At 41.6% G+C, this 26500-nt stretch overlaps 1 protein-coding gene across 9 annotated transcripts in view; it reads left to right on the top strand.

Moving 5' to 3' along the window:
* ptprk (protein tyrosine phosphatase receptor type K) overlaps positions 1–26500 on the top strand; it is a 201479-nt gene that overhangs the window by 22726 nt on the left and 152253 nt on the right. Inside the window, exon 1 of one of the 9 annotated variants that reach the window (XM_082147826.1) lies at positions 20924–21070. The exons of the other annotated variants lie outside the window; for them this stretch is intronic. The gene's annotated coding sequence lies outside the window, so the exon portion shown is untranslated. Of the gene's footprint in view, positions 1–20923; positions 21071–26500 lie in introns of those variants that run through there. 9 annotated transcript variants of the gene reach the window in all.

Genomic DNA, 26500 nt, shown 5'->3' with positions numbered 1-26500 from the left:
CGCCAGAATAACAATATTCATGATTCTGAAGCTGAAAATAGTTACTGAATTATTTTAGATGAATATGTTTGCACTCTTTCACTGACTAGATATATTTAAAATAATGTTGGCCACTTTTTACCGATAACATCAGACATTTGGCATCATCAGGACCCACACATATTCCCCCATTGCCTTATTATACATTATACTCTCAACATTATATTTAGTAGTTTAATGTAGTCCTGAAACCAACCTTTTCCACCCACAGTAATTTTCATTTTGGGTGAACTATACACAATACATCAGCGATATATTGTTACACCCCTACGTTTGAATAATTCATTTTTTATTATTATGGGGTGTACCATGTTCTTGACAGGCTTTATTCATCTAATCTACTATGGTACTTAAATGGTACTGCAAAGTACTTCAAGTAATATTCTGAATCATATTTTTATGACCATGGTCCTTCTTCGTAAGGGGTGAACGAGGCTTTAGTGCGAGGACAGATGTTGAAGTGAATCCTCCTGAGCAGAACGGCTGTGTGAGACGCTCCACAGTCCTCCAGCACTTTCCCTGCACAAACTCACGGTCTCATATGAATTTCATGAGCAGTTCAGGACGAGAGCTCAGATTCTTCACGTTCAGCCTGGTCAGCGTTCTTAACATCTTCATTTTCTTCATAGGTGTCTGCTTTTTCCCGCAAGGCCGCTGCCTTACGCACTAAAATTTATGGCTGCAACTTCTCCCAGAGAAAACAAATGAGGCATTCGCTCGACTTGTGCAAATTCTCAGAGTAGCCTCTGAAGCCGCTGGGAGGTTTTCGCCTCACGAAACATTGTTTATTATGAGGGATGCTGTTTTTTTCTTGGGCCAGCGAAGCTCTTGAACTTGAGCACGGCTCCAGTCGTACTGTGCTGCTTAAGGTCTTCATGAAAGCACTTACAACATCCACTGTCTTTTTGGGAGCAGTCACACGCTCAGATAAGCTCTTGCTAAACGGGTTGTTTTGTTGGTACAGTGAGTTTGTTGATCTGTAATGGGATCTGAGGGGTCTTCATGAGTGTTCTGCTCTTCAGCCCAGAGTCCTTTATCTCTGTCACTGCAGATATTTTGAACACAACGTTCCCTAATGTCAGAGATACAGAAGAGTTTAAAGCTCTCATTTGATGGAAAGCAGGGTTTTTGCAATGAAAGTTTGAAGTACTTTGTGACATGTACTATAAAACAAAGGTCTCACATGGCTTTACATGACTCACATTAGACATGTAGTGGAGACACAACACTGTTCAAAAGCAATTTCCCTATTTGGCATTTGTCTAATTTAGCAAAAACGTCCTACAAATGATCATTTACTGTATTTAATAATTACTGTATGTACACAGGAATTTACGGGAAGAGCTTTCTCCTTTTAAAAGTGTATTTATTTTATTATCTTATCTATGACTACATGGGTAGTCATATTTTCCCCTGTTGTCTCTGAACATTTACTGAAACTAAACTCCAGTGATGACTTAGAAATCTTCACAACATCACAGCCATGATGACAATATTTTTACTTATCATACATCGTACAGAAATTCAGCATTTATGCAACTTCACCCTCCCTGAAGAACAACAGTGTGCACCAAACAGATGTGATATGGAGGTTAGCCAATCAGGTTATTTGCATATAGACATATTAAAGGTGCAGTAGCAAAAACAACCTATTTAATTGTAAGATTCAGAGAGTGTGAAAAATACACATTAAAAAGTAAATGATGACTGTTTTGGTACGTAGACTTCACTAGGACTCTTCATTTCAAACGGGCTGTTAATTGTTCATTAAATTGAAAAGCTTCACAGACCGAATAGCAACGAAACACATAATAATGACCAAACACTTGGGATAGTTGGGCTATTGTTTGTGGTGCTGTGACCGGAGGAAGTTTTCCTGCTGCTTAATTGAAAGTGGCAGTGGAAGATGCAGCGCTGGGTCTCACTCTGTCTGTATCTCTCTGTAGTTGCCCAGTTTAATGTAACTAATGTAACCTGACGCGGTTCTTTGTGTCAGGAGAATGATGGGATGTTATCAGCGCAGTGTGTGTCCGAGGGTTTGTGTACTGATTTGAGCGCAGTCGAGTCGACCTCCTTCAGTCGCCGCAGATCTCAGTGTTTAATGAAGATCCTCAAAGGGCAGATTTTTGATATTCAGCAGCTTGTAATTCCCCATATAATTCTGTAGCTCATCGCACAATTGGTCAAAGCGTTGGCTCGTCACCGTTCAGCAGATTTTGCACACGGCAGTGGTTTACGACAGTAAACTGAAGTACTGCAGAGTTTGTGCTGCGACCCAGAAAGTCTGAATTTACACCTTTCTACTGGGAAAGATGCAATAGAGCGCCACATTTCAGTCAGGATTTCACCAAGATGTGGGTGTTTCAATTGAGATTCATTGTTTTTAGCAAGTAAATTGCAAAGTAAGTGGTTTATAATCATGCTAGCATTACCGTTTTGTTTCTTTATATGTCATCTTTCCCGAACATCAGACAACAGAGCGCCTTAATGTTTGGAAGCCGATCTCAGTTTTTTGATAACATTTGTACACTTCATATCACGTGGTTTGTGTTTCCTGAAGCAACCAAGTGCTTTACTGAACAAAAGCTGAGATGTTTCATATCTGGGCAAAGAAAAAAAAAAGAAAAAAACAGGGCTCCAGACTAACTTTTTGCCTTGGTTGCACTGGTGCGCCTAACTTTTTTATTTAGGTGCACCAGCACAAAATTTGGGTGCACCGAAAATGTTTCTCGGCTCGCGTCACCTTTAACGCCACAATTTCAAGGTCACCTTTTTATCACGCTCTATATACATTAATATTATGTAAATGATTTTAAACAAGAATAAGGTGTAGGTAAATAAAAATCAAAAAAAAAAAAAAAAAAATTTAAAATGCTTCACTGAGCTGCCAAACTAACTATTTTGAGTCTCTAGCTCAGGCGCGGTATAGCCTCTACCTCCGTCTCTGAGTCGGATGCCATCTCTGACGAAAGACCAGGGCTTGGCATCTTACCAGGGACTGGGGAGAATGGTGGCTGAAGTAGCTTCATGTCTGGGCTGTTGTCGGAGCATTGACCGGGGAGTAAAGGGTTTTAACGGTATTCCTACTCTTACCGATACTGCTTATCGATCCGGTACTTTAACTGTATTCTTATCGGTTCTTTTTGTTTTTATATATATATATATATATATATATATATATATACACATATACACACACACATATATATATATTAGTCTAAAAAGAAATCTAATAAAGTAATCAAATGTAAAATAACACTGCATAATTTTTCATAAATAGATTAATGCTTAATAAAGCTGAAGTTATTCTTTCAAGAGCTTTGTAGTGATTTTTCTCTTGTTGTTTGATTCGCAGCAATGGCGCAGTCGTCCGCATGTTTACTAGACTGCGGCCCCTTTAAGACCGAGTGCAGATCTGCTACTGATCTGATGCATCATATTCTCCCAACTATTTCCATAACTACGTCCATTTAAGACATAAACTGTTTTTAGTGAATCTCCAAGCCGGTCATTTTGACATACTTTTGTGTACATTTGATCGTTTAGACACGCACATTAAACCCAAAGTAGGCTATAATTTGCTTGTCTCGGTTTCGGTTTCGGAGCGCGCGCCGCCTTGCGAACAACATCTCTTGCGCAGATTTTGTGCTTTTAATAGCTCTTTTAATTATTTAACGCGTCTCGCAAGTTAGCAACAGTAGCTAGACTGCATTTTACAACAATCACCGATCGTGCTGATTCTGTCGTTAGGTTTGAGTTTTAGGGAGAAATGACAGTGTAATGCTGCGAAGGGAAGAAGTTGCACTAGATAGAATGCGGCTATAGTTTTTAATGGTTTTACCTCAATATATATTTTTTTATAATCTTTGGAAGCCGAATTCAAAATCAGACTAATATCACAGACCTTAAGTGTAACCATGCTACGTTTGAATGTTTAATTCTGTCCTCCGTCATCACTCATTAAGCGTGAGAGAAGAGTGTGAGTTCCCATGAGTGTGTGAGTTCCGTCAAAGGAGAACAAACACTTAGTTCGTGGAGAGGCAGCGCATGCGAGGACGTTAGGTGCACCGGTGCGACCTAGGAAAAATTTTAGTTGCACCCTTACAAAATTTGGTCGCATGTGCGACCAAATTGGTCGCACTCTAGAGCCCTGAAAAACCTTGAAGTGATTTGATGTGAAAATGCTTTGTTGTGTATCTGTTGTGTGTGTGGTACTGGAGCAGGGTAAATCCTTTCCCAGCGTGCTGAGTGTTGGCGGCAGTGTTTGGCCGTGGGTCTCTCTCTCTCTCTCTCTCTCTCTCTCTCTCTCTCTCTGTTGTGTCCGTCAGGCCTGTAAGTGTGTCCTCGGGCAGTGATCAGCAGAAGCCCTGTATGCCTGGATACACATGAAAGACAGCAGAGAAGGAGAGAGAAAGACAGAACAAAGTGGAAATTGGTGATATAGTTAAAAGCAGAGTTTGTAAACACACAGTCCTATAAAGCAGCTGCTGTTCAAATATTATAAAATATAAATAATTGATCATATAATCATGTATAGTTAGAATATTAAATACGTCAAATTTATTTGTGCATCTCATTTCACAGTATACATCATTTTCAAAACAGCTTTATAAAAAGTCTTACTGTTATGTCTATAATGCCTTAACGCTTTACCATAGAGCAAGTTCTAGTGCTGGGCGATATGACAGTATAAAATTATACGTGTGATCCTACAGATTGAGATCTACATTGAATTTATAGTGTTGGCTGGCACATATCAGTGCCGCAGTGATTCGAGTATATCTGAGTGTTTAAAGGCAATTGAGAGATTTGAATATTGTTCTATGAAAAGATTTGGTTGCACTTTATTTTACATTCCTGTTCCGCATGTACATACTATGTACTTATTATAGTAATTACAATAAGTAATGACTACTAACCCATGTAGTAACCTTATATTATCCAGTACTTTCTTAGGTAAGTTCACTGTTAGTACACATACTGTAAACTAAAGTGCAATTAGAGATTTAAAAATTGGTTGAGTTTGTTTACAGCCAGAACAAGCTAAAAAATATTAATGAAAACAAGACCAGATGTTTCAGGTGAAAAGTCTGATGCTTGGATACATCCGAATTAATGGATTTAGATAATGGTTGTTGTTTTTTAACTCCCAAAAAGCATCAGTGAAGATACCCATGCCTTGAGTAAAAAATGAACCGCTTATTATGAGTTTAACATTTTTCAAGTTTAATTAGAAGTCTTTTTAAGCGAGGATGTTGACAAGTATATGGTTGTTGCAAGTAGGGCGGGGCCGAGAGCTGTGGGAACGAGGCACGAGTATTTAATGAGCATCACCTGCGACCCACACCGGTCTCGAGTCCCACAGAGGAGCTCCGGAAGGATAAAAGGAGAAGGGAAGACATTGACTACGTTTACATGCAGCCAATATCCGGGTTATGGTCGGGTTAGAGTCACTATTTGGGTTTCTGAAACATTCGGAATAACGCGTTTACATGCGTGAGCAGAGAGAGTTACTCCTGTATACATGGAATTTACAATATCCCGATGTAAACGGCGACGCGCGGTTAGTGTCTGGACGTACGGACTTCCTTAAGACGCAATATGCGTCATTTCCGATTCTTTTTCCTGTATCCAAAGACAACAACAACAGCAGCAGCACGCGGATAATGAATAGTTCGGGGCAGATAGCGATCGCCTTTGTTTGCGCTTTCCTCCTCGCTCCAAAAGTGTGGTGCTGTGCTGCGTCTCGCCATGTTTACCTCTACTTCTTGTTTACTTCCGGTATACTGCACGCGGGTTTCTGTATGCGCCGTCCCTACTCAAAAGACCAAGATTCCTTGCGAATAGAACATGCGCAGAACACAAATCAATGTCCCTTTTGATGGGGATATGCCGATACGCGTTTACATGACCAAATATTCGGGTTAGAAAGGGGGTACCCCAGGTATAATATCCGGGTTTTTAAAAACCGGGATATGAGCATATCCGGGTTTTTGCCGGTGTTTACATGGCCGTGCGCGACCGGGTTATTATCCCGGTTTTGAACGGGTTATTGGCTGCATGTAAACGTAGTCAGTGAAGGATGAGAGAGGACCAGGCCTGGACTTTATGTTGGGGTTTTGTTTTAACTTAAGCGCCAGTCGTCTGAGGGCCTGTCACTTTACTTTTGTTTTGTTGTTTGTTTATTTTGTGATTAAAGTTTTACGTTTCTTCTTTCCTGAAGAAATTAATTTCAGTTAGCAGCGTCTCTGATTTCAGGCAGAATTACTGTAATGTGTTGCTGTTCTTTACTGTGGTTGAAAATGACTTAAAGATTTTGGTCACCTCTAGTAATTTAAACAGGGAGCTGCTATTTAATGATTTAATTAAGCAGTGATCTATGAGTACACTATGAATAAGGAGTGACGAAGACTTTAATCTGAGTGCTGAAGAAACTTCTCTGGGAACCTGATACTAACCTGAGATCCACCGTGAGTTCAGAGCGCAGGTGAGAAACCTGACCCCAGTTCAGCAGGTTAACGCTCAGGGCTGATAACCAGCGTTATTCAATATCAGACCCATCCATACCACAACATGAAACCAAAGAACCAGGCAAGAACTGGAACAGAGGGAATGCTGAACATTGCAGCGTTCACGTCAAACACTGCAGCTCAGTAGCCATTCAGAGCCATGCAGTTCCTGAAAAGTGAAGACACTGTGATGATAGTGGTTGAGCTGCTTATTACCTTATGTGCGTCTGAAAAAGACTGTGGTTTTGTCTGAGACCCTAAACTAAGACCAGATCCTTACCAAGGCCATATTTATGTGGTTTTGAGGAGTCTTTAGACCAACAACACAAGATCTGCTGGTAACCGCAAGATTGCTGGTTTGATCCGTCGACCACTAGTTGAAACCAAGCGTGCCACACGAGTCCTGGAAAGTGAAGCCAAAGCATCTCGATCGCCCCCTGGTGGCTGGTCCCAGCATAGCTCATAAGGGTTTATGAGCTATACTGGGACCAGCCACCAGGGGCAGGGGGCGAGCGATTGCCCTCCCCATGAAGTCTAATGGACGTTAGGCAAACTAAACAATCAAATTACACTTCCAAAGACGTTTTCTGTCAATTTAGGTAGTTATTATCACGTTGACGTAAGTTTAGTGTTAGCCTTTTTTTTTTATTAATTTGTCTTAGTAATTTGATGCTATAAAAACGGGGATGTGATGTCATGATTGACAGCTGTGATCACTGAGGCACCAATGGACTTTTTGGGGGATTTTCGGGAGGAGATTTGAGCTTCAATTTTAATTTCTGTTTATTTCACACCGACTGTACCGACCGTTTCTGCAGGATAACGCGGCTTAACGTTCACTACTGTGCAGAATAAGGTCCCAGATTTGCGCAAGATGTCATCAGCATATTGGGACATTGGCGGCTTCACTTTTCTGCAATGGAAGAGAGTGAAGGTGCGTCGTCCATCTTGGTTGAAACAGGAAGCTTGGGCAGGACATATAGAAGGGATTGTCACATTTTTAAAAGCCAGTGGGTTGTAATTACGCCACAGCCATGAGCAATGATTTGCCACTTACTAGTCGTTGCACGTGGTATCAGACGGCGGGATGTTTTCATTCAAGACAGCATTTGATTGGACAAAAATCTGTGTAGTACAACACGAGTCATCAATATTTTTGCTCTGTTTTGTCTGCTGAAGTCGGCATGGACACGACTCACCTTCAGATTTCATTGAGACTGTATATGTGTGGCATTTGTTACCTAGATAGGGACCGAACATGATCAGATGAATGGAGCCTGTGGCGGAGACATGACACGCTCTTGAATTATTTTTATCTGTGCTGTCTGTTAATCGCCCTGATCTGCATTGCTCATCAGTCGCTAATTTCTTTCATTCAAGGTCAGGAGAGACATTGTTAGGGTGAGAGACGGCCAAACCGAGGCAGAAGACTGTAATGCAGAGAGACAGGGCCGAGGAGGAAGATAAAGACGGAGAGAAGAGCCGAGGGTGGAACAGGATCGCTCCGTGTCTCCGAGCTCTTTTATGCTCCTAATGACTGCATGTGCGATTAGTTCTGAAGAATGAAGCATGAAGTGAGATGGTCCCACCCAAAGTGTATTGTGATGTTGGGATAAGACTGGAGGTTTGGCTGGTCTGGGATCAGCTCGGTTAATTGCTGTGTGGAGGAGTGTGGAATGTGTGCGGCGGTATTAAATGACTCTGACCTGAGACACACACACACACACACACACACACACACACACACACACACACACACACACACAACGGGGAAAAAAAAATATCGGATAGGGAAAGCTCTGGCTTCGTGTGGATGTGGCCTAACCCTACCCCTAAACCTACCCATCAAACACACACACACACACACACACTAACCCTACCCCTAAACCTACCCATCAAACACACACACACACACACACACACACACACACACACACACACACACACACACACACACACACACACACACACACACACACACACACACACACACACACACACACACACACACACACACACACACACACACAGCATCAGACTGGTTCCACTGATTTGCAGCTCTCATATTACATTACACATGCATCTCCAGCCAGTGAGAGATCAGCGTCGGCTCCTCTGAGTGATTCATGCGTATGGTGTGTGAAGTCAATGACTCCTGCGCTTTAAACGCTGCCATAAAGTTTCCCAAACTCCCCGCCGTCATTTGGTCCTCAACACTCGTTCTTAAAGCCCAACATGCTCTTTTACCTGCCTGTGAGGGATTTACAACCCTCTCTCACTCTCTCTCTCTGACAGTCTCTCTCTCGGGATGTTAAACTCTGTACGCGAGAGAAAGAAAGAAAGGTCAATGGTGGGTTTTGTTTAGAAGAAGCCCAGTTGATCTGTCTGTGGAATCACATGCCAAGAGAGGAGGAAGGTTATGTTAGTAGTGTTCAGTGTTAACAGAAACGGCAACACTTGATACATTAATACTAACACTTTCTTTTCTCTTCTATTCTATATCTATTTAACAAATAATAGATGTACTGCGATAGACTAAACTGGGAAAGGGTCATAGCACTGTTGTCCTATTGTTAGTTTAACTGTAACTCTCCTCATTTGTAAGTTGCTTTGGATAAAAGCGTCTGCTAAATGATTCAATGTAAATGTTAACAACTCGAGAGCTTGTAGATTTGAGTTTTTGAATGAAAGAATAAGTGCAACTATGTACTACAAGTTTGTGTCTGTCATTGTATTTCTGTGAATGGCATTTTACACATTTGTGTCTGCAGCTTCAAATTCAGAATACAGGTTTGTGACTATCGTCTGCAAGTGCAAATCTCAACATTCAACTTCAGATTTTTATTTTACAGGTTTCATATCGGAGCTGTGAGTGTAAATTTTAGCGTACAAGTATGAATATTTATTGTACAAGTTCAATAGTTCACATCAACATGCTCGCGAGTTTTGCTCCTCTTTTACCTTCATAATCAAGCTGCTAACAAACACACACACAAGCTCCTGAAGCTCCATGAGGAAGCAAATGAACAGCAGCTCATTTGCATTTAAAGGAACACACACAAAAACGGCTTGTTTTTGCAATTTTAACATGCTATATAAAAATATCTGTGGGGTATTTTGAGCTAAAACTTCACGTACACACTCACATCAGAGACTTATTTAACATCTTGTGAAAAGGGCATTATACCACCCCTTCAAAAGTACAGAAGCAAAATTCAGAATTCTGCATATTTCTGTACAGTGCCTGTCATTTTACGAAGCTGTACACATTTATTTATTATTATTACATTTTATTAAGCTTTAGTAGTAAAAAAAAACAATAACCTGAAGTGTGTAATTTCTCATTGAATTGCATTGAGTGTTTGCAACGATTCACCTGTCAATCAATCACACTTCACCTCCATTCTGCAGAAATCCCCAGATTTCATCTCCATGAAAGTGCAGAAAGGCGAGGAGAGTGGGCATACGGGTGTGGTTCTGGTCATGTTTCAGGCCAGCGTTCAGCAGCTGTTATCAGCTTACCTCAGTGTGTGTGTGTGTGTGTGTGTGTGCCATGCAGGAGCTGGCAGGAGGAGTTTGTGCTGCTCTCTGGAAGCCTCAAATCCAGCTCTAGTCTGGACTCAAAGCCCGGCTTAATGACTAGGCTGATTCTCTGGCATCTCTGCACTGCGCTCAGCCTCTCTGAGCCGCACGACACACACACCACACAGCCAAACACACGCTCAGCCCGACCGCCGGCGCGTGACCTGCCAGCAGCACCGCATGAGTGTATGTCGCTCGCACATGCTGGAGTTCTGCAGGTTCGCTGCGAGTGGGATTGACTGTGATTTGGTGTGGTGTTGTTGACTCAGTGCACCAGTTTGGAGCTGACGTTGAGTTAATTAGTTATTTATCTGAAGATGAACGGAAATCTCTGCTTAAACCCATTATAAACATCCATTTCTGTTTTAATTTCTGACATGCCAGGCCGCTCAAACAGGCAGATCCGTGTTCTGAACGCCACCCTATGAAATCCATTAGATTTTTCTGGATAGCGCTCTACAGTTCAGGAAGTCAACCTGGGAATGCCTTGAATGTTAAACAGATACAAGAAAGTATTTTGACATGTGAAGAATGAGTTTGGAGGAGACAGGAGTGTGTAGTTTGAGCACAGCTGTGCTGTGATTCTGACCCTGTGTAACCCTGGATGTGGAACTGAAGTAAAGTTAGTCATGTTAACTGTGTGTGTTAATGATCAATGATCTGTCCTCGCTCAGGAATGGAGAGGCGCACTGACCACCAGTGTGTGTGAGTGTGAGAGTGTGTGAATGAGAGTGTGTGTGTGTATGTGTGTGTGTGTGTGAGTGTGTGTGAATGAGAGTGTGTGTGTGTATGTGTGTATGTGTGTGTGTGTGTGTGTGAGTGTGTGTGAATGAGAGTGTGTATGTGAGTGTGTGTATGTGTGTTTGCGTGAGTGAGAGTGTGTGTGTGTGTGTGTGTGTGTGTGTGTGTGTGGATGAGTGTGTGTGTTTGTGTGTGTGTGTTTGCATGAGTGAAAGAGTGTGTGTGGATGTGTGTGTGTGTGTGTGTGTGTGTGTGTGAGAGAGAGAGTGTGTGTGTGTGTGTGTGTGTGTGTGTGAATGAGAGTGTGTGTGTTTGTGTGTGTTTGTGTGTATGTGTGTTTGCATGAGTGAAAGAGTGTTTGTGTGGATGTGTGTGTGTGTGTGTGTGTGTGTGTGAGAGAGAGAGAGAGTGTGTGTGTGTGTGTGTGTGTGTGTGTGTGTGAAAGAGAGAGAGTGAGTGTGTGTGTGTGTGTGTGTGTGTGTGTGTGTGTGAGTGTGTGTGTGTGTGTGTGTGTGTGTGTGTGTGTGTGTGTGTGTGAGTGTGTGTGTCTGTGATAGAGTGTGTGAGAGAGTGTGTTTGTGTGTATGTGTGTGTGTGTGTGTGAGAGAGAGAGAGAGATAGAGAGAGAGTGAGTGTGTGTGTGTGTGTGTGTGTGAGAGAGAGATTGAGTGTGTGTGTGTGTGTGTGTGTGTGTGAGTGAGTGTGAGAGTGTGTGTGTGTGAGAGAGAGAGAGAGAGTGAGTGTGTGTATATGTGTGTTTGTGTGTGTTTGTGTGAGTGAAAGAGTGTGTGAGAGTGTGTGTGTGTGTGTGTGTGTGTGTGTGTGTGTGTGAGTGAAAGAGTGTGTGAGAGTGTGTGTGTGTGTGTGTGTGTGTGTGTGTGTGTGTGTGTGTGTGTGTGTGTGTGTGTGTATGAGACTGAGTGTGATTGGTGCTGTTCTAGATTGTTCTGTTCTCCATTCGCTGCTGATTCGACGTGACCGACAACAACAGAACTGCTTTGACAGAGAAAAGCACAAAGAGAGCGGTGTGTTTGTGAGTGATGTCACCTCACGGTAAAGCTGCCAGCGTTGACCTCAGCGGTGTCGAAGCAAACGTTTATTACAGCCGCAGTGGAAACATGTTCACTCTTTCTTTTCTTTTCTCTGCAGCCCTCAGCACACAATCGTTCCTCTTCGGTTAGTATTTAAAGCTGAAGTGTCATTTCTGTCTCTAGCATCACCAAACAGAATTAATAAATATAATTACTCGCATCTCCTGCCATTGCTGACACTCACGCTGTTGGTTAAGGTAATGCTGCCGTGTCAAATGCTTAAACATCAAAAGTCATTGCCTCAACCAATGCTGCCAGTTACATCTAGTACAAGTTTACAACTGTTTTACCTAAAGTACACTTAACTTTTTTTTTTTACTAAAAAGTGTGTCTCTTTAGTCCAAAGTAGTATTACAGCATGCTTCTTTTTGTAAAGGTCATTTAACATAAACTTAAGCATTAAGGCCTGGTTTCACAAACATGGCTTAGATTAAGTCAGGATTAGGCCTTAGTTCAATTAGCTTTTTTAAATGTGTCTTGGAATCATTACTGGTGTGCATCTTAAGACATAACAATGGCATTGAAATATTTTAAGATATGTCAGTGCAATTTCGGCTAAAACAGCTCAAACATGCATTTTAGTTTAGTAGTGTGTGTGGTAATAGTCTGGTACTAGACTTAAGCCTTGTCTGTGAAACCGGGGGTAAGTATTTTAACATAATTTTTTTTACACAATTCAAGCTGCACTTGAACACACCGAGAGAACTACAGCCGACTGTCAGCTAGCGTGCGCGTTCTGCGCCTGCGTGTAAATGAGACTACTCTCTATTTCTGCAGATATATTCATCTATATTCGTCATTCAAAAAGAGAAAGCGACGCTGCCGGCTGCAGATACACAAACCATAAACAACAAAGCAGTGCGTGCTTACCGTTTTGAATATCAATCCCGCTAAACACTTTCTTTATTCCACTCTGCTTGTGTTAATATTGAAATATTTGCCAAGAAACACTCAGGTAAGAAGACGTAACATTAGATCAGCGTCTATCTGTAGCGTTTTGATTTCTTTGCTCGCTGTTTTGCTATTATTCTCGTGCATTGACTCGTTCACTAAGGGTGCTTTCACATCTGTAGTTCGGTTTGTTTGGTCCGGACCAAGGGCGAAAAATGATACTTTGTAGCATTTTTCAGGTGTTTTGGTTCCTTTTCACACCACACTGATCGCTCTGGTCCGGATCAGTTTATGAGTTGATAAAACGAACCAAAATGCAGTCACGTGATAACATCCACATCACTCGCTGGCCAGATGTGTCTTGAACGCACTTCCATAACTGCACTTCGATTGGTCAGAATGAACAAGCGGGAAAATTCCAACAGAACTCCCGGAAGTAAAAAAAGATGTGGAAAATCCGGCAGACGACACGCCGCTGTTTACTATGGAGAGACGACTGCGTGGGCTGAATGTATCCCTGGTCATATTATATTATATAGTTTGTCTACACCACTTTAGACAAACAATAATATTTGAGAATGAAGCGAGGATGCGGCTCGAAAATAATGTTAATAATTTCTATCAGGCTTCTATCAAACTCCAGGTTTGTCCGCGAGCTGCCATGCTTTAAGTGCAAACTGTCAACAAACATTTCTCCTCATCCCATAATGCACAGCGCAGCTGACTACGGCAACTGGTTTAGTCCAAAAATGCGCAGTTCTTTGGCAGTTGGTTCTGTTCGAGGTCGGATCACGTTCTCACCACAAACGAACCACTCCAGAGTTAAAGAGAGAGGTCTCGGTACGCTTGTTTGGTGCGCTGTTGGTGCGCTCCCGAGTGCGATTGCCGCATTCACACTTGCCCAAACGAACCGCACTAATGGGGAAAACGAACTCTAGTGCGATTCAATCGAACTAAATGAGGCAGGTGTGAAAGCACCCTAATGGCTCGTTTACACTGAGCGATACGGTACAGTACGGTATGGTACGCATTTATTTCCGTTTCCACTGTCAAAAGTTGTGAATGGTACCAAAATGCCGAACCGTACCGTTGGGGTACCTAGCACAGTGGTACGGTACTAAAGGGTGGAGCTAGACTCACTGCAGGACGTTGATTGGTTGACAGAGAATCGTCACTTGCGCGTGCTACAAGGGGAATGACAACATAAGAAGCGCCATTTTTTAATATACAGTTTAAATATAATACTACTGTTACTGTGTCACAAAATGTAATTTTAAGAGTTTTTCAGTCGAGAATGTAGTTGTTTAAAGCTCAAATCTGTGGTTTATTTATAAAGAGTTATGAAAATTTGATCCAGGTTGTGAGATCCCACCGGGCGCTCGGCGCTCATGTACCCCGCCTGGAACAGCCTTTCCTCGGCTGGTCCTTCTGACGTTTGCGGCTGACTCTGACGTCTCAGTAGTGGTTAAACATGAGATATAATTCATCTTGTGTAGACCTAACGGGCGATCTTTGGTCTTGTGTAGACCTAACCGGCGATCTTTGGTCTTGTGTAGACCTAACGGGCGATCTTTGGTCTTGTGAATCTATAATTTGTTCCCTGGCCAAACTGAGGGCTAAGTGAAATTTCATAACTTTATATTTAGGTTATTTAACTTTACCGTTGTAATGTTAGACTACAACCAATCAGAGTTCTCTCTCTCACCGACGGCCCTACGCCGATTCAACATGTCGAATCGGCCGAATAAAAAGCAGACGAGGACCAATTTCTGTCGATGGTGTGGAACACACTGAGAAAACGTAATCGTCCGACGCACAAAAACTGCCCGACGGCCGTCCGTCGGCTTGGTGTGTTCCCGGGCTCCAGTGTTCTGCCAAATGTGGGTCATTTTTATGGCTTATCGCCTCCTGCAGATGTGGACAGTGAAACTCTGCTGACCAGAAAATCTGCAGATTTGGCCTCAACAAAACACTCACATCAATGCCATTAAACACCTTTTACTGTGTGTGTGTGTGTGTGATTGCAGGCTGTGACATGCTGTAAGTCTGCGCTCTGCTCTTTTTTTCTCCTACAGTGTTATATGAGATGTACGCCTCAGGAAATACAACATGCACATGAACTTCTTTCATTCGACATGAAGATTTTACCTTCAGATACAAGTATAAAGACAAATACAAAAAAAATATTTTGTTTTAAATGGTCAGTTGTTTTAATAACGAGATAAAAAAATACAAATAGTTCAAGACTTTCTCTGAAAACAAGTAAATGCAAGTAAATCACTCAAATAAATGCATCTTTGTCTCGTTTAGATATTTTTTACTGCAAAAAAAAAAAAAAAGACAAAAAAACGAATTGAGGCATTGATTTTGTGCAGTGTATGCTTTACATGTCATGCCAACTACTCTTACGTTTTTGCCATTTTCTGAGAGAGAACCTGTTGGTTTAGTGTCGTAGTGCTGGCTGGAATCACAGGTATGATTCAGTGAGGGATATATCATATGGCAGACTGTCAGCTGATAGTGTTGTGTCACTCACAGACACAACAGAGTGGATTTATTGTGTAACGGCATATAGGCCTCATTTCACTGAAACACGAGAGCCGGAGAGTGAATCTGTGCATTACCTGTCTGACAGGTTTCCGCAGGTAAACAGACAACCGGTGGATCTGGGCTTTGCTGTCGAGTCTGCTTCTCAGTTTTAATCTTCTTACCTTGACTGGAGAAGTCAACTCTTGAATAGCGCACGGCCCTGGGCCAGTCTGAGGACACGGCTGTTTCCAAATCAATTGGATTTCTGAGGAGTGAAAAGCAGAAATTCTTGGCATGAATACATTTACATTTACATTTTTATTCATTTAGCTGACGCTTTTATCCAAAGCGACTTACAATTGCTATATATGTCAGAGGTCGCACGCCTCTGGAGCAACTAGGGGTTAAGTGTCTTGCTCAGGGACACATTGGTGTCTCACAGTGGATTCGAACCCGGGTCTCTCACACCAAAGGCATGTGTCTTATCCATTGCGCCACCACCACCTCAATAAGAGACGTTGCCGTCCGGTCAGGTTCCTCTCACAAAACTTTCTTTCAGCTATCATGTTCATTCATTGCTATAGACCTTATGTAGCTCCGCCTCTTTTCAGCGCCGCGCTCGTTGTCTTTTGACTTCCGGTCTGTATTTTCACAGTGATTTTGCGTGTTTATTAATGAACGGCTCGTTTTTCAAATCTTCCCGGTCGACTTACATTTGTTAAGTCATCTGCTTTAAACATTACAGTCCTCATGATAACTTTCGTTAACTTTACATTAAGTAAATCCCCTTCAAAAGCTAATTACTCCTGGACAGCGATGCCATAGAAATATACAGAGCGACCGCAAAAACGGAAGTTAAAAGACAATATTCTAAAGATGGCGGCGCCCTCGTTTCTCTGGCGCATAAGGTCTATTAAAGACACATTATTGGTTGACTTTTAGAAGGAGTTGCCACACATTGAGTTGAGTACATCCAGACCCTGAGGAGAACTGATGCCCAAACATTGGTTAAAAAGTCATTGTGAAGTCCAGCTGGTTGAGCAAGTTAAGAAGCCAGAGCAGAACATTTACAACAGGGTGACAGAAAACCTTCACCGTTGTGCTTCTCGTGACTTCAAACCATTCATTTTTCACCGTCATCTCACCTGGGCTTCATCCAAACTCTGAGTCGGGAAGAGATTATACGAGAACTGGATCCTGCACTCTCAGCACTTCGGCGGACCACACTTGATTATTTGCAGTTCCTCAAACGCATCTGAGAAACCTCAAACACTGCGACAGCTATAGTTGAAGAACACCATCCTCCCTGGACCCCATTATTACACACACACCTAGTCATCATTTTCCCAGTTCTTAACTCAGTCTTTTCATATTCTTCTCCCGTTTTGTAAATCAGCTTATGTCCAGATTCCATCACTTCCTCCGCAGTGATATAAACGCAGGCCTCGCTGCCCTTTCCACAGCACTTTTTCCCCGTTTATTCCTGAATCCATCAGCGCTCAGCCGTACCAGAGCTTTCCGCTCAGACGATTACCCGTGGAAGCGCTTTGCTCTCCGGAACGGGAAACCGCATTTTTATTCATATCCTGACATTTCATGGCCGGCGCCGTATGAACACATCAAACTTTTCCCCGCTGCGGCCTGGAGGAGAAAAACATTGTGTTTTTAAGTGTCAGGTAATCATGTATAAAGCATTTTATTGTCGGGGGGGAGAGAGATGCGGTGAGTAAAAGTGAGGATGAGAGATTGTCGCACACACTCGTGGGTAATTACATGCTGCCGACTCGTGTCTTTTGTTCTTAAGCGCTGTAAAATGGTGTGGAAGGAAAGCGTGGGGACAGGTTAAACTACAGAGGAGACGTCTCCTCAGTAAACCAGCCGGCCGACTCTCTTCCCTCTCTCTCTCGCTGTCTCAGAGAGCCGTTATCAAAGGCTGTGAGTGTGGAGTGGGTCACACTCGCCCTGTCTTTGTTAGGAGAGAAGAGAAGGTGCGCCTGCGTTTCAAAAGCTCTCTCCAGGCCCTGTGTGACATCACCAAAACACACCCAGTCAGCGCTCAAAGAAAAGTGTGGGACTGTGAACGCCCTGCTCTTGATTGTTTGATCTTGACAATGGAAGAAGAGTAGGAGTAAAACACTGCTCGTTTCATTTTAGCGCAGCTGTTTTCACAACACTCAAGCTTTTCCAGTTGCAAGCTACGTATTCCTGCCGATGAGCGAGCTGATGCAATAAACACACACACACACACACACACTACATAATCCCCCCATAATCAAATATAGAATAAATGCCCCTCTGTTTGTTGTTACAATGACAAAAAAGTTTTTAAAATGTTTTCGGCTTCTCTGCCTCAGTGGTCTAACAGTGCTCGTCACTGTCAAAGAGATTGAGATGGCCAATCAGATTAAAGAAGGCGTGGCTTTAGTGTTCACAGTAAACGAGTGTGAGTTGCAGTACTGTGCTGCAGTTTTAAAGTGTGAGGTATTATATAAGCATTTAATATCACGATGGAGATGTTAAATGACCGACAGTAACATCTCACGCAAACAGAATTTTTATTTTGTCAAATTTCGCTGTTTTGAATAGAAAATAGCCTTTGTAATTTATGTGATTCATGTAATGTGTTTAGTAATTGCATGTGACATTAACTGAATGAAGAAATATTAATGCAAGTTGTTTTTGGCATAATATGCATACGATTAAGTGTGATTGTGTGCATGTTTTAAAATGCAAATTGTATTTGCGAACATTTCAAATGTTGGAGACATGGTCACGACCTTGGTATGTCATGTAGTGTTGATTCATTTTTTTTAACTCTTTTTCTTTTAAAGTATAACAATAATAATAATTTTAGTATTTTTAGGTTTTTTTTTGTATTTTTTACTTGTGCTACAAAACGTTCCACCTCTGTAGCACCAGTGCTATGTGCAGAAAAAAATAAAGGTTAATGTACAACTCTAGTTTTATCAGTTTTCTTCCTGTTATCTCGTGATGTAATTGCTTTATCGAAACAGTAGCTTGACTGTAGTTGTAGATTCTGAGTAGCTCATAGCTGGACAAACTCGTTTCATTCAGCAGAAATGAAGGATTGGCATAGAGTTTCAGAATGATCTCCTGAAGAACGCGAGATGAAACCAAGGCTCAGCAGTCCTTCACTGTGTCTCGTGCTCCAGTGAGGGTTGTGTTTCAGTCTTTCAGAGAGGAGGAGATGTGTAACTGTGTAAAGACGCGTCCCCTCGTGAGACGAGAGGGTCAGAGGTGTTTTTGTGTTATTGATGTCATGCAGAGGTTTTCCAGTGTAAAACATCATCTGTGCCTGACACTTCTCTGTGTGCAGCTCATGTTTCAGCCGGTTACATAAAGAAAATGAAGGACAGTCTTACACGTATTACTGTAAGACAGTGTTGAGAGTTATCCTGCTCACTACTGTTTGTTGTTGTTGATAGATGTGTTTTGATAGCAGAGTAGTTTTGATTCAAAGGCGAAAAGTGAGTTTCAAGCATAAAAAAAGTGTAATACAGCTTTAAATGTAGCCCCCCCCCCCCCCCCCCCCCCATACATTAGACTGTGTCCTGATTCATTTTATATTTTTCTGAGCAAAAAAGAAAAAGAAAAGAAACGACTATCATACATTTTACCATGATTTACCAAAGACACCCACTAAAATGTCATTCAGTGAACATTTTATAAAACAAAACAATTTTTAATTTTTATTTAGGCTAAAACAAGAATAATTTGATGTCAATTTAAAAGACTCTATTTAAGGATTACAGTGCAGCCCCAAATACTAATTCATTGTAATTAAAAAAAAAAAATCATTATGCTTTGCCATTATCCTTCAAACCACTAGGTTTTACCCATTTGTCAGCAAGAAGTTTTTGTAAGGAGGTAAACAATAATTTAAAATATAGTCAAATTTAGTATGATCACATATTGTTTCATAAATTTTAATAAGTACAGGTCAGAATAAGTATAATGTTTCTTTTTTACATAAATATATCTGTTACTCTGTGTACGAATATTGTCATTGTTTCCATAATTGCAAAATTTGAGTATTTGTCTGTATTTTAAGTAAGTAAATGATGGCAGAAGCAGATGTTGAAAATAATAAGCCTTTTATTCTGCTGTTCTGATGCTCCCTGCAATGCTTGCTCAGCTTGTCACTTGGTTTCAAATGACTGCTTTCAGCTGTATTTATGAATACGTTCTGTTGACCAGGATGGGTATTTTGGATGGAGAATCCCCTCTTGAACTTGTGACTCTCTGTTCAGAAACATTAGTAAGCTATTATTCTGACAATCGCGATCCTCAATGCCTTTCTTGTCCCCTTGCTAAGAGTGCTGCTCAATACAGTACATCTACAATACATCAGTAACACAACTACAACAACACAAATGCATTAGATATATCATATTAATTAAGTTAAGTTCACATATTTGTCAGCGTTCCTCATTTATCTGTAAATAAAAAGCTAAAATGTATGATTCTGTCCTTGAGTGTGGGTTAGGGTTAGCCTAACCCTAACAGAGGATTTGCATTACACCGAATGACAATAAACATTACCCTGAATGATGAACTTCTGCTTCAGCTTATACTGCAGGAGATCACCTATATTACAGTGAGCTTGACCAGTTAATCACAGCTATTCACAACAATTACTTATTTAAAAAAAAAATATATAGTTTTCTGGCATTTCACTGATTGACGTGTTTGAAAAAGGTGAAATTATGAAATATTTCTGAGCAATAAACTCACTTTGCTGCAGCACCACACGGCCTTCAGGGCGCCTTTTGATGATGTCACAGACTGTCGAATGACCTTGGCTGTGTCCGAAACCACATGTTCTCTCGAGTAACCTAGGTACACTTACTTCAGGACCACTAAAAAAATTATGTTCTATATAGTATGAATGTATGTAGATGAATGAATGTAATCCAGACTTACTACATTCGCCATGTTGATGCAGTCACATGACCTTCCAGCGCCAGTTGCGTCGCTTCACTATCATTCACATATCCTCTCCCGTGGCCTCATGGGATAGTAAAGTGACCATCAGATGCACACTTCAGTATCTCCTACTATATAATAGGGAAGTGTGTGACTTCTGATGCAGACGATCAGTTTTATAGGATTTCAGAATGGCTTCTTGTTCCTTTTACACTCAATGACTTCTTACAATTCGGGGCAAAAGTGCCGATAGTAAGATATAGTATAGTATAGATATAGATACAGTAAGATATAGCCCTAGTCCTTTTAATATCACACAGCCAACACTTATTTGAAAATGCCAAGAAAACAAATACATATTTAAAAGATGTAATGGTAAAATCAAAGTTACGCTGAATGACAATTTTACACTATATTGTTTCACCTATATTTTATTTTCACGAAAGTTATTTGAAACTGACAGTTAATTTGCATTTTATATGTTTTTGTACGTATATAAAATGACTTTTGTAAATGTAATTTGATACGGACACCAAAAGTGTGGTGTCTCGTCTTTGACCCTTTCCTCGTTTAAGTGTTTAGTCATAAGGAATTGTCCTGCACATGTTGGCGATGCAGATAGTGGTTCAGCCGAAGCGCTGGAAGTGGTTTTGCTCAGGCTTGTGTCGACGGCTCGTTCAGCGAGGGCTTAAGGAGTGTTTTGACAGTCTCTGAAGGTGTTGCTTTCAGCCGTTTTAATTGGTAGGAAATCCATTTACAATGTCTGCGTTTTTGACATTTTGCTCTACAAGCAGAAAATAACTTGTGCCCTTCAAAGAAACTGCTTTTGCCTTTTTACAGGAATAATGTTAATGGCGAGATTAGACTCTCAGTTTAAGTCCACTTCACTAACACACAAAGATTGCTTTAAAACATCTGTAAACCTGCGGTCAGAGCGGCGCGCAGCCGTGAAGCGAGGCACTCAGGCACGGTGGAGGAAGTGACACGTATTGTTTACCTGCAGACAAGTGCCACCTTTTGTTATTTCTACATAATTGAACATTTTGTTTCAGGTAAAAGTGAGAGAAGCCATTTAGCTGTCTGTTTGATTTTGAAAGTCACCGAAGTTGCAAAGTCATTTGTTCTTTTCTCTCTTTCTTCAACACCAATGGCTTTCATATTATGTTGTTAAACTGCTATGAGCTTTTACCATTTTAGTGCTGGATAATCTTTTACTGTTAATGTCCCCCTGTGGTGAAAATCCAGCTTTTAGTGTAGTTTATGTGTGTATGTGGTGTTTTTAATATGCTTTAAGACAAACCATGTGTAAGTTCATAAGTCGACACCATTGCTGAGTATTTCCTCCTTAAAGGGTAACTAAACCCTAAACCAACTTTTTTTAGTTAATGATCTGTAAGAATGGGGCTTTATTAGTGCTGTTCATTGCTTCAAGTCGTTTTTTTTACATTTGTGTTTAAAGTGTTTTAATTTGACAAAATATGGTGTAAAAACGTCTGAGTGCTGCCCTCTTCAGGTTGAACAGTGGCTACTGCAGTTGAATTTTCCTATTGGAAGTTGTGGTACCCTCTGACGTCAGAGAGTACCAGCTAACCACGCCCTTGCCTGCAGAGAGATACCTCACAGATGCACGCCCCCTCTCCACTGGGCTCTGCCTACTTTTCCAGCATTTTTCAAATATTGCCAGTGGGTGGAGTCAGGCTCTGACCAGGGGTTTAGTTACCCTTTAAAACTGCAGTGAACCAAAGACAGTCTCAAACACACGCTTTGAAATCGCTGGTGTTTCTGACGTCACAAACTACCTTGTAACCAATCAGATCAACGTGTGATCGTCAACCAGTGGATCTCTGAGCTGAGTGAGTGAGTGGAGGCGGGGCTCATCTGCATATTTATAGAACCGCGCATACTAAATGAGGCAAGGGTGTCGAGTTACACTCAAGATATTTTAAGGCATGAAGACATTTTTTTTCCAGGGAAAAAAAAACGTTTAAATTGGTAATTTTGGTGATCAAAGATGAGTTTTAAGGGATACAATTATTGACTACAGGGGGACTTTAAGTCACGAAGAGTTTACTTTTACACAGGCATCAATCTGCCTTAGGGACGTTTTGAAGCAGAACTGCAAAGATAACCCAGTTTATCACTCCAGTTCATGTGTTTGCTTTCACTCTTCCACATTCTTAAAGAGGACCTATTCTGCTTTTTCCCACGTTCATCTTTCTTTAGTGTGTTTGATGTTGCTGTTTGAGCATTAAAAAGGGAGTTATTCTCTGTATCAGTGTCAGTGTTTCTGAACTCCCTGAAACGCCTCTATTGTATCTTGAGTTTCTTCTGGGAATGAACACGTCACAATATTCCTCATTTAAATAAATAATATGCAGATTAAAGGGGCGGGGCCTGGTTGAGTTAGTTAGTGTTAGTGTGTTGAACTGGTGGTTATGGTAAGGGGCGGGACATTTCCCAAACACTCGAAGCTCTCGACCAATCACAACACACTGATCCAGCCGACCAATCAGAACACAGTGTGCTTTTCAGAAGGAGGGGCTTCATAGAGACAGGAACTAAACAGAGCGTTACTGACAGACTGGGAAGAGAGGAGCCGCAACAATGGAGAATATGGGGAAAATAATCAACATTCAAGAATGAAAACATATTCTAGTAGAGCCTATAAAGGGCATAATATGGACATTTGAACTGTTTTTCATCAGGAACTGAAACTAAACAGGGCTTGAAAGTTTCTGCAGCTTTGTAAATTGTATGAATTTTTTATAAAGTAACCATTATTGAGTTTATGACTGGTTGCCTGTTGCTTAACAACTTGCATTGACATTGTAGCACCACTTTGGCAGTGCAATTCAGGGCTTCATGACACAAGGTTGCAAACTGTGCTGAGCCTTTTTTACAATTACAAGTGTATGTAAAAATAAAACAAAATAGCAGATCTTAACATTGGTGAAGAGAATAAAACATGTGGAAATAATAAAAGAGAGCAGAGCAGAAGCAAGGTTTTATTTATGAGATCTCTAGTGAAGTTGATTAATCTGACGCCGTCTGTGACTAACCTTCTGTAAAATAACATTTTCCCATTTTCCCCCAAACAACACCAGCACTATTTGTGTTTCTTGCTGTTGATTGGATCATTATTTGTGTTTTTCAATTTAGCTCAGCAGCTGATGGCGTTATGATTGATTCCTTCACCTCCTGCCACACTGTTTTCCACATCTGGCTAGTTTGCAATATTAGGAATCGATTTTTGACTTTTAATTTGAGAACGTGTGCTGATTTGCGTCCTGCACTTTTCTCCCACATTTTTCTCGTTCTCAATCACTGTTAATGAGTGGGTGTTTATGAGCGTGCGGGGATGAAGCTGTTAACCCGTGTTTATTGGGGACTGTGAACGGGCTTTGCCCTTGAGGTTTTATCAGGCACAATAATTATTATATTATGTAAATGAAGAGCAGGCTATTATTTCATTAGCAAGGCTGAATATTTGCAGCCATAGATTAGTATGCAAATCATCCCGTTAGTGTCCTTGCACTCACGCTGAATGCAGGAGGCGTTCGGCCCATCTGGAGCGTTGTGGACTCATTAAAGCGATCGGCCCGTCTGTGCCACACAATAGACTGAGGTGAGCGCCGTGAAATGCCAAAGGGGTATGAAAGATGTCTTCTGCATAAGGCAGTGGGATTGTGGCGATCTGGACCTGCTGAATAGACGCTTCCCCGTTGAAACAGAGCGATTCTGTCCTCGGCACATAGACGGGGGTTGTTGTGAGCGCTCTGTCCTCGGGCCAGCGATCGGTGCTTATTCCGGCCCCTCGGCAGAGCCAAGCGCGTCAAACACAGTCAGATGGTGTGTGGAGGTGTTTGGTTTGTGATGCTGAAGAGTATTGTGTGTGTGTGTGTGTGTGTGTGGGCAGAGCTCAATTTCCTGTGCTGTAGATAAATTAAACACTGCGAGACGATCTAGTGGGTGTCGAATTTGAAGATGTTTTGCTTTGGTTCGGGAGTCTCTTTGTTTGGCCAGGCTTTTAAAACTAAACACACACACACACACACACACACACACACACACACACACACACACACACACACACACACACACACACACACACACACACACACACACACACACACACACAAACTCTACCCCTAAACCTGCCAAACTGTATTGACACTTTTCATGACGGATGGTTTTAATTTGATCAATAATCGGCAAAAATATAATTTTATGATGTTGTTAGAGGTTTGAGGCTCAGCTCGTAATGTCACTTTTATTAGTGCTCTTGGATGCGTGTGAAATGGCACGTATTTTAATGTTGTGCATCTCAAATGATATTAGCATGACATGGCAGTAAGTGTGTGGATTAGCAGTAAATGACAGCAGTATTATTAGTGCGTGTGTATAATCACTCAGATTAAGTGTACAGACGCATCTCTCCTGCCCTCTGGAAGGCTCGTTCCCTCCGTCTTCTGCTTTAGCTCGTTTCATTCACACACTGAATACACTCTCGCAACGCTCTGTTTGCACAAGTCCTTGTCAGACGTTTCCTACATTTGCATGAGTTGGAAATGCAAAACGTAGGAAACGTGTGATTCACCAACTCAACACAGCAGATTCCCATACATTTTTTTGAGTTTTACGTCAGGTCTCTCATGCTGACATACTGGGTTATCATGGGTTAGCAACTTAAGGATTTGCTTAAATGTTTTGTAAAAATTAGGGATGCACCGATATGAAAGTTTTGGCCGATACGATAACCGATAATTCTTTATATTTGAAAGCTAAAAACCGATATATTGGCCGATGAATCTAAATCCAAAGTTTTATATCATTTTGAGAGCCTGATTACAAAAACAAAAGTCTCACCATTAAAGCCATGTCCCAAGCACACGATTATAATGATGTTCTCATGATAGTTTGATGTAGCCGATATGACAGATTTGCACTGCACATGTTGCACTTTACTGTATTTTCCTTTTTGAAAATCATATTTCAGGCGATTCAAAACCATCATGGTGAACAGTTCGCAGCTGAAGTGTCTCAGCTGAAGGAAATAATCCATTATTTATCGGCTCTAATATATCGGGCTGATAACGATAGCATTAAAAATGAACATATATCGGCCGCTTCCGATATGGTGGATGATATTTCCTGCATCCCTGAAATGAAAGTGGTTTCCATGTGGTGTCGCAGCCCTCGGTGCGCAGATGAGTGTGTGTGTTCCCTTGGGAATGTGCAGGTATTTCCATCCCAACATTCCGCAGCGCCGCTTTAATTAACACCTTCATCCGTCTGGATCTGTGACATCACTGAGAGGTTGTAAAGGTCAGTGGATGTAAAACACGGACCGTCTGACCTTTACACAGGTGAGAAAACCTCACATAATGAATGCACTACTTCGAGTCACTAACAAGCTCTGAGTCCTTCATGAAGTACTGTCAAACTGTGTTTCAAGATGATGATGGTTAGTCCTTCAGATGAATGTCCCGTCTGGAGGACGCTGGTGGTGGGATGGGATTTTACTCTCCATTACCTCACTGGTGGACTTTAATAATGGCACATATAATTGCACAAATGAGTCCATAAAATTGCTGGTCCACAGTGCCACAGTTCCCGATCTTGCATGTTGTTATTTCTTGTTGGTTTGTGGAGGATCCAGAAGATCACTAGCCTGTAAATCTAGACCTAAATCTGAAATATTAATGGTCTGGCGTCGACTAATGAAAATCGGCCAGCTCGAGGGGCGGCACCAAGCATGTATTTGAAATGTAGCATGCATGCTCTTACCGTATCCGGTCGGCAAAACAGCAAAAATGTCCTTCTTGCAAAGGAGCGATTCGAGCGCCGTCTTCTGTTCCTCTTTTAGATAAAAAGCCAAGTCTAACTCGTTCATTGTAGCGGCCAAAGCCGTTTCAAACAACTGGTGTTCATCCATAGCCATCTTGCAATGTTTACTAATGACTTCGACGTCGCAGCGCTGTCGTCATCTCGCCTCTGGCCCGCCTATATCAGATAACCCGATGTGATTGGTGCAGCTCAGATCGAGGGGCATATTTAATGAGCATCTTTACTGGACACCAGAGTAACTCGCTGAGCAAATTCAACTTGTGCTCTCGCGAGAACTTTGGATCACCAGGGTAGAAGATCACCAGAATCGTCCTTAATCTTACA

The sequence above is a fragment of the Leuciscus leuciscus genome, assembly GCF_965113295.1.
Source record: "Leuciscus leuciscus genome assembly, chromosome: 19".
NCBI classification, from domain to species: Eukaryota; Metazoa; Chordata; class Actinopteri; order Cypriniformes; family Leuciscidae; genus Leuciscus; species Leuciscus leuciscus.
The sequence above is the reverse complement of the archived record's forward strand: the minus strand, read 5'-3'. Positions and strand labels throughout refer to the sequence as shown.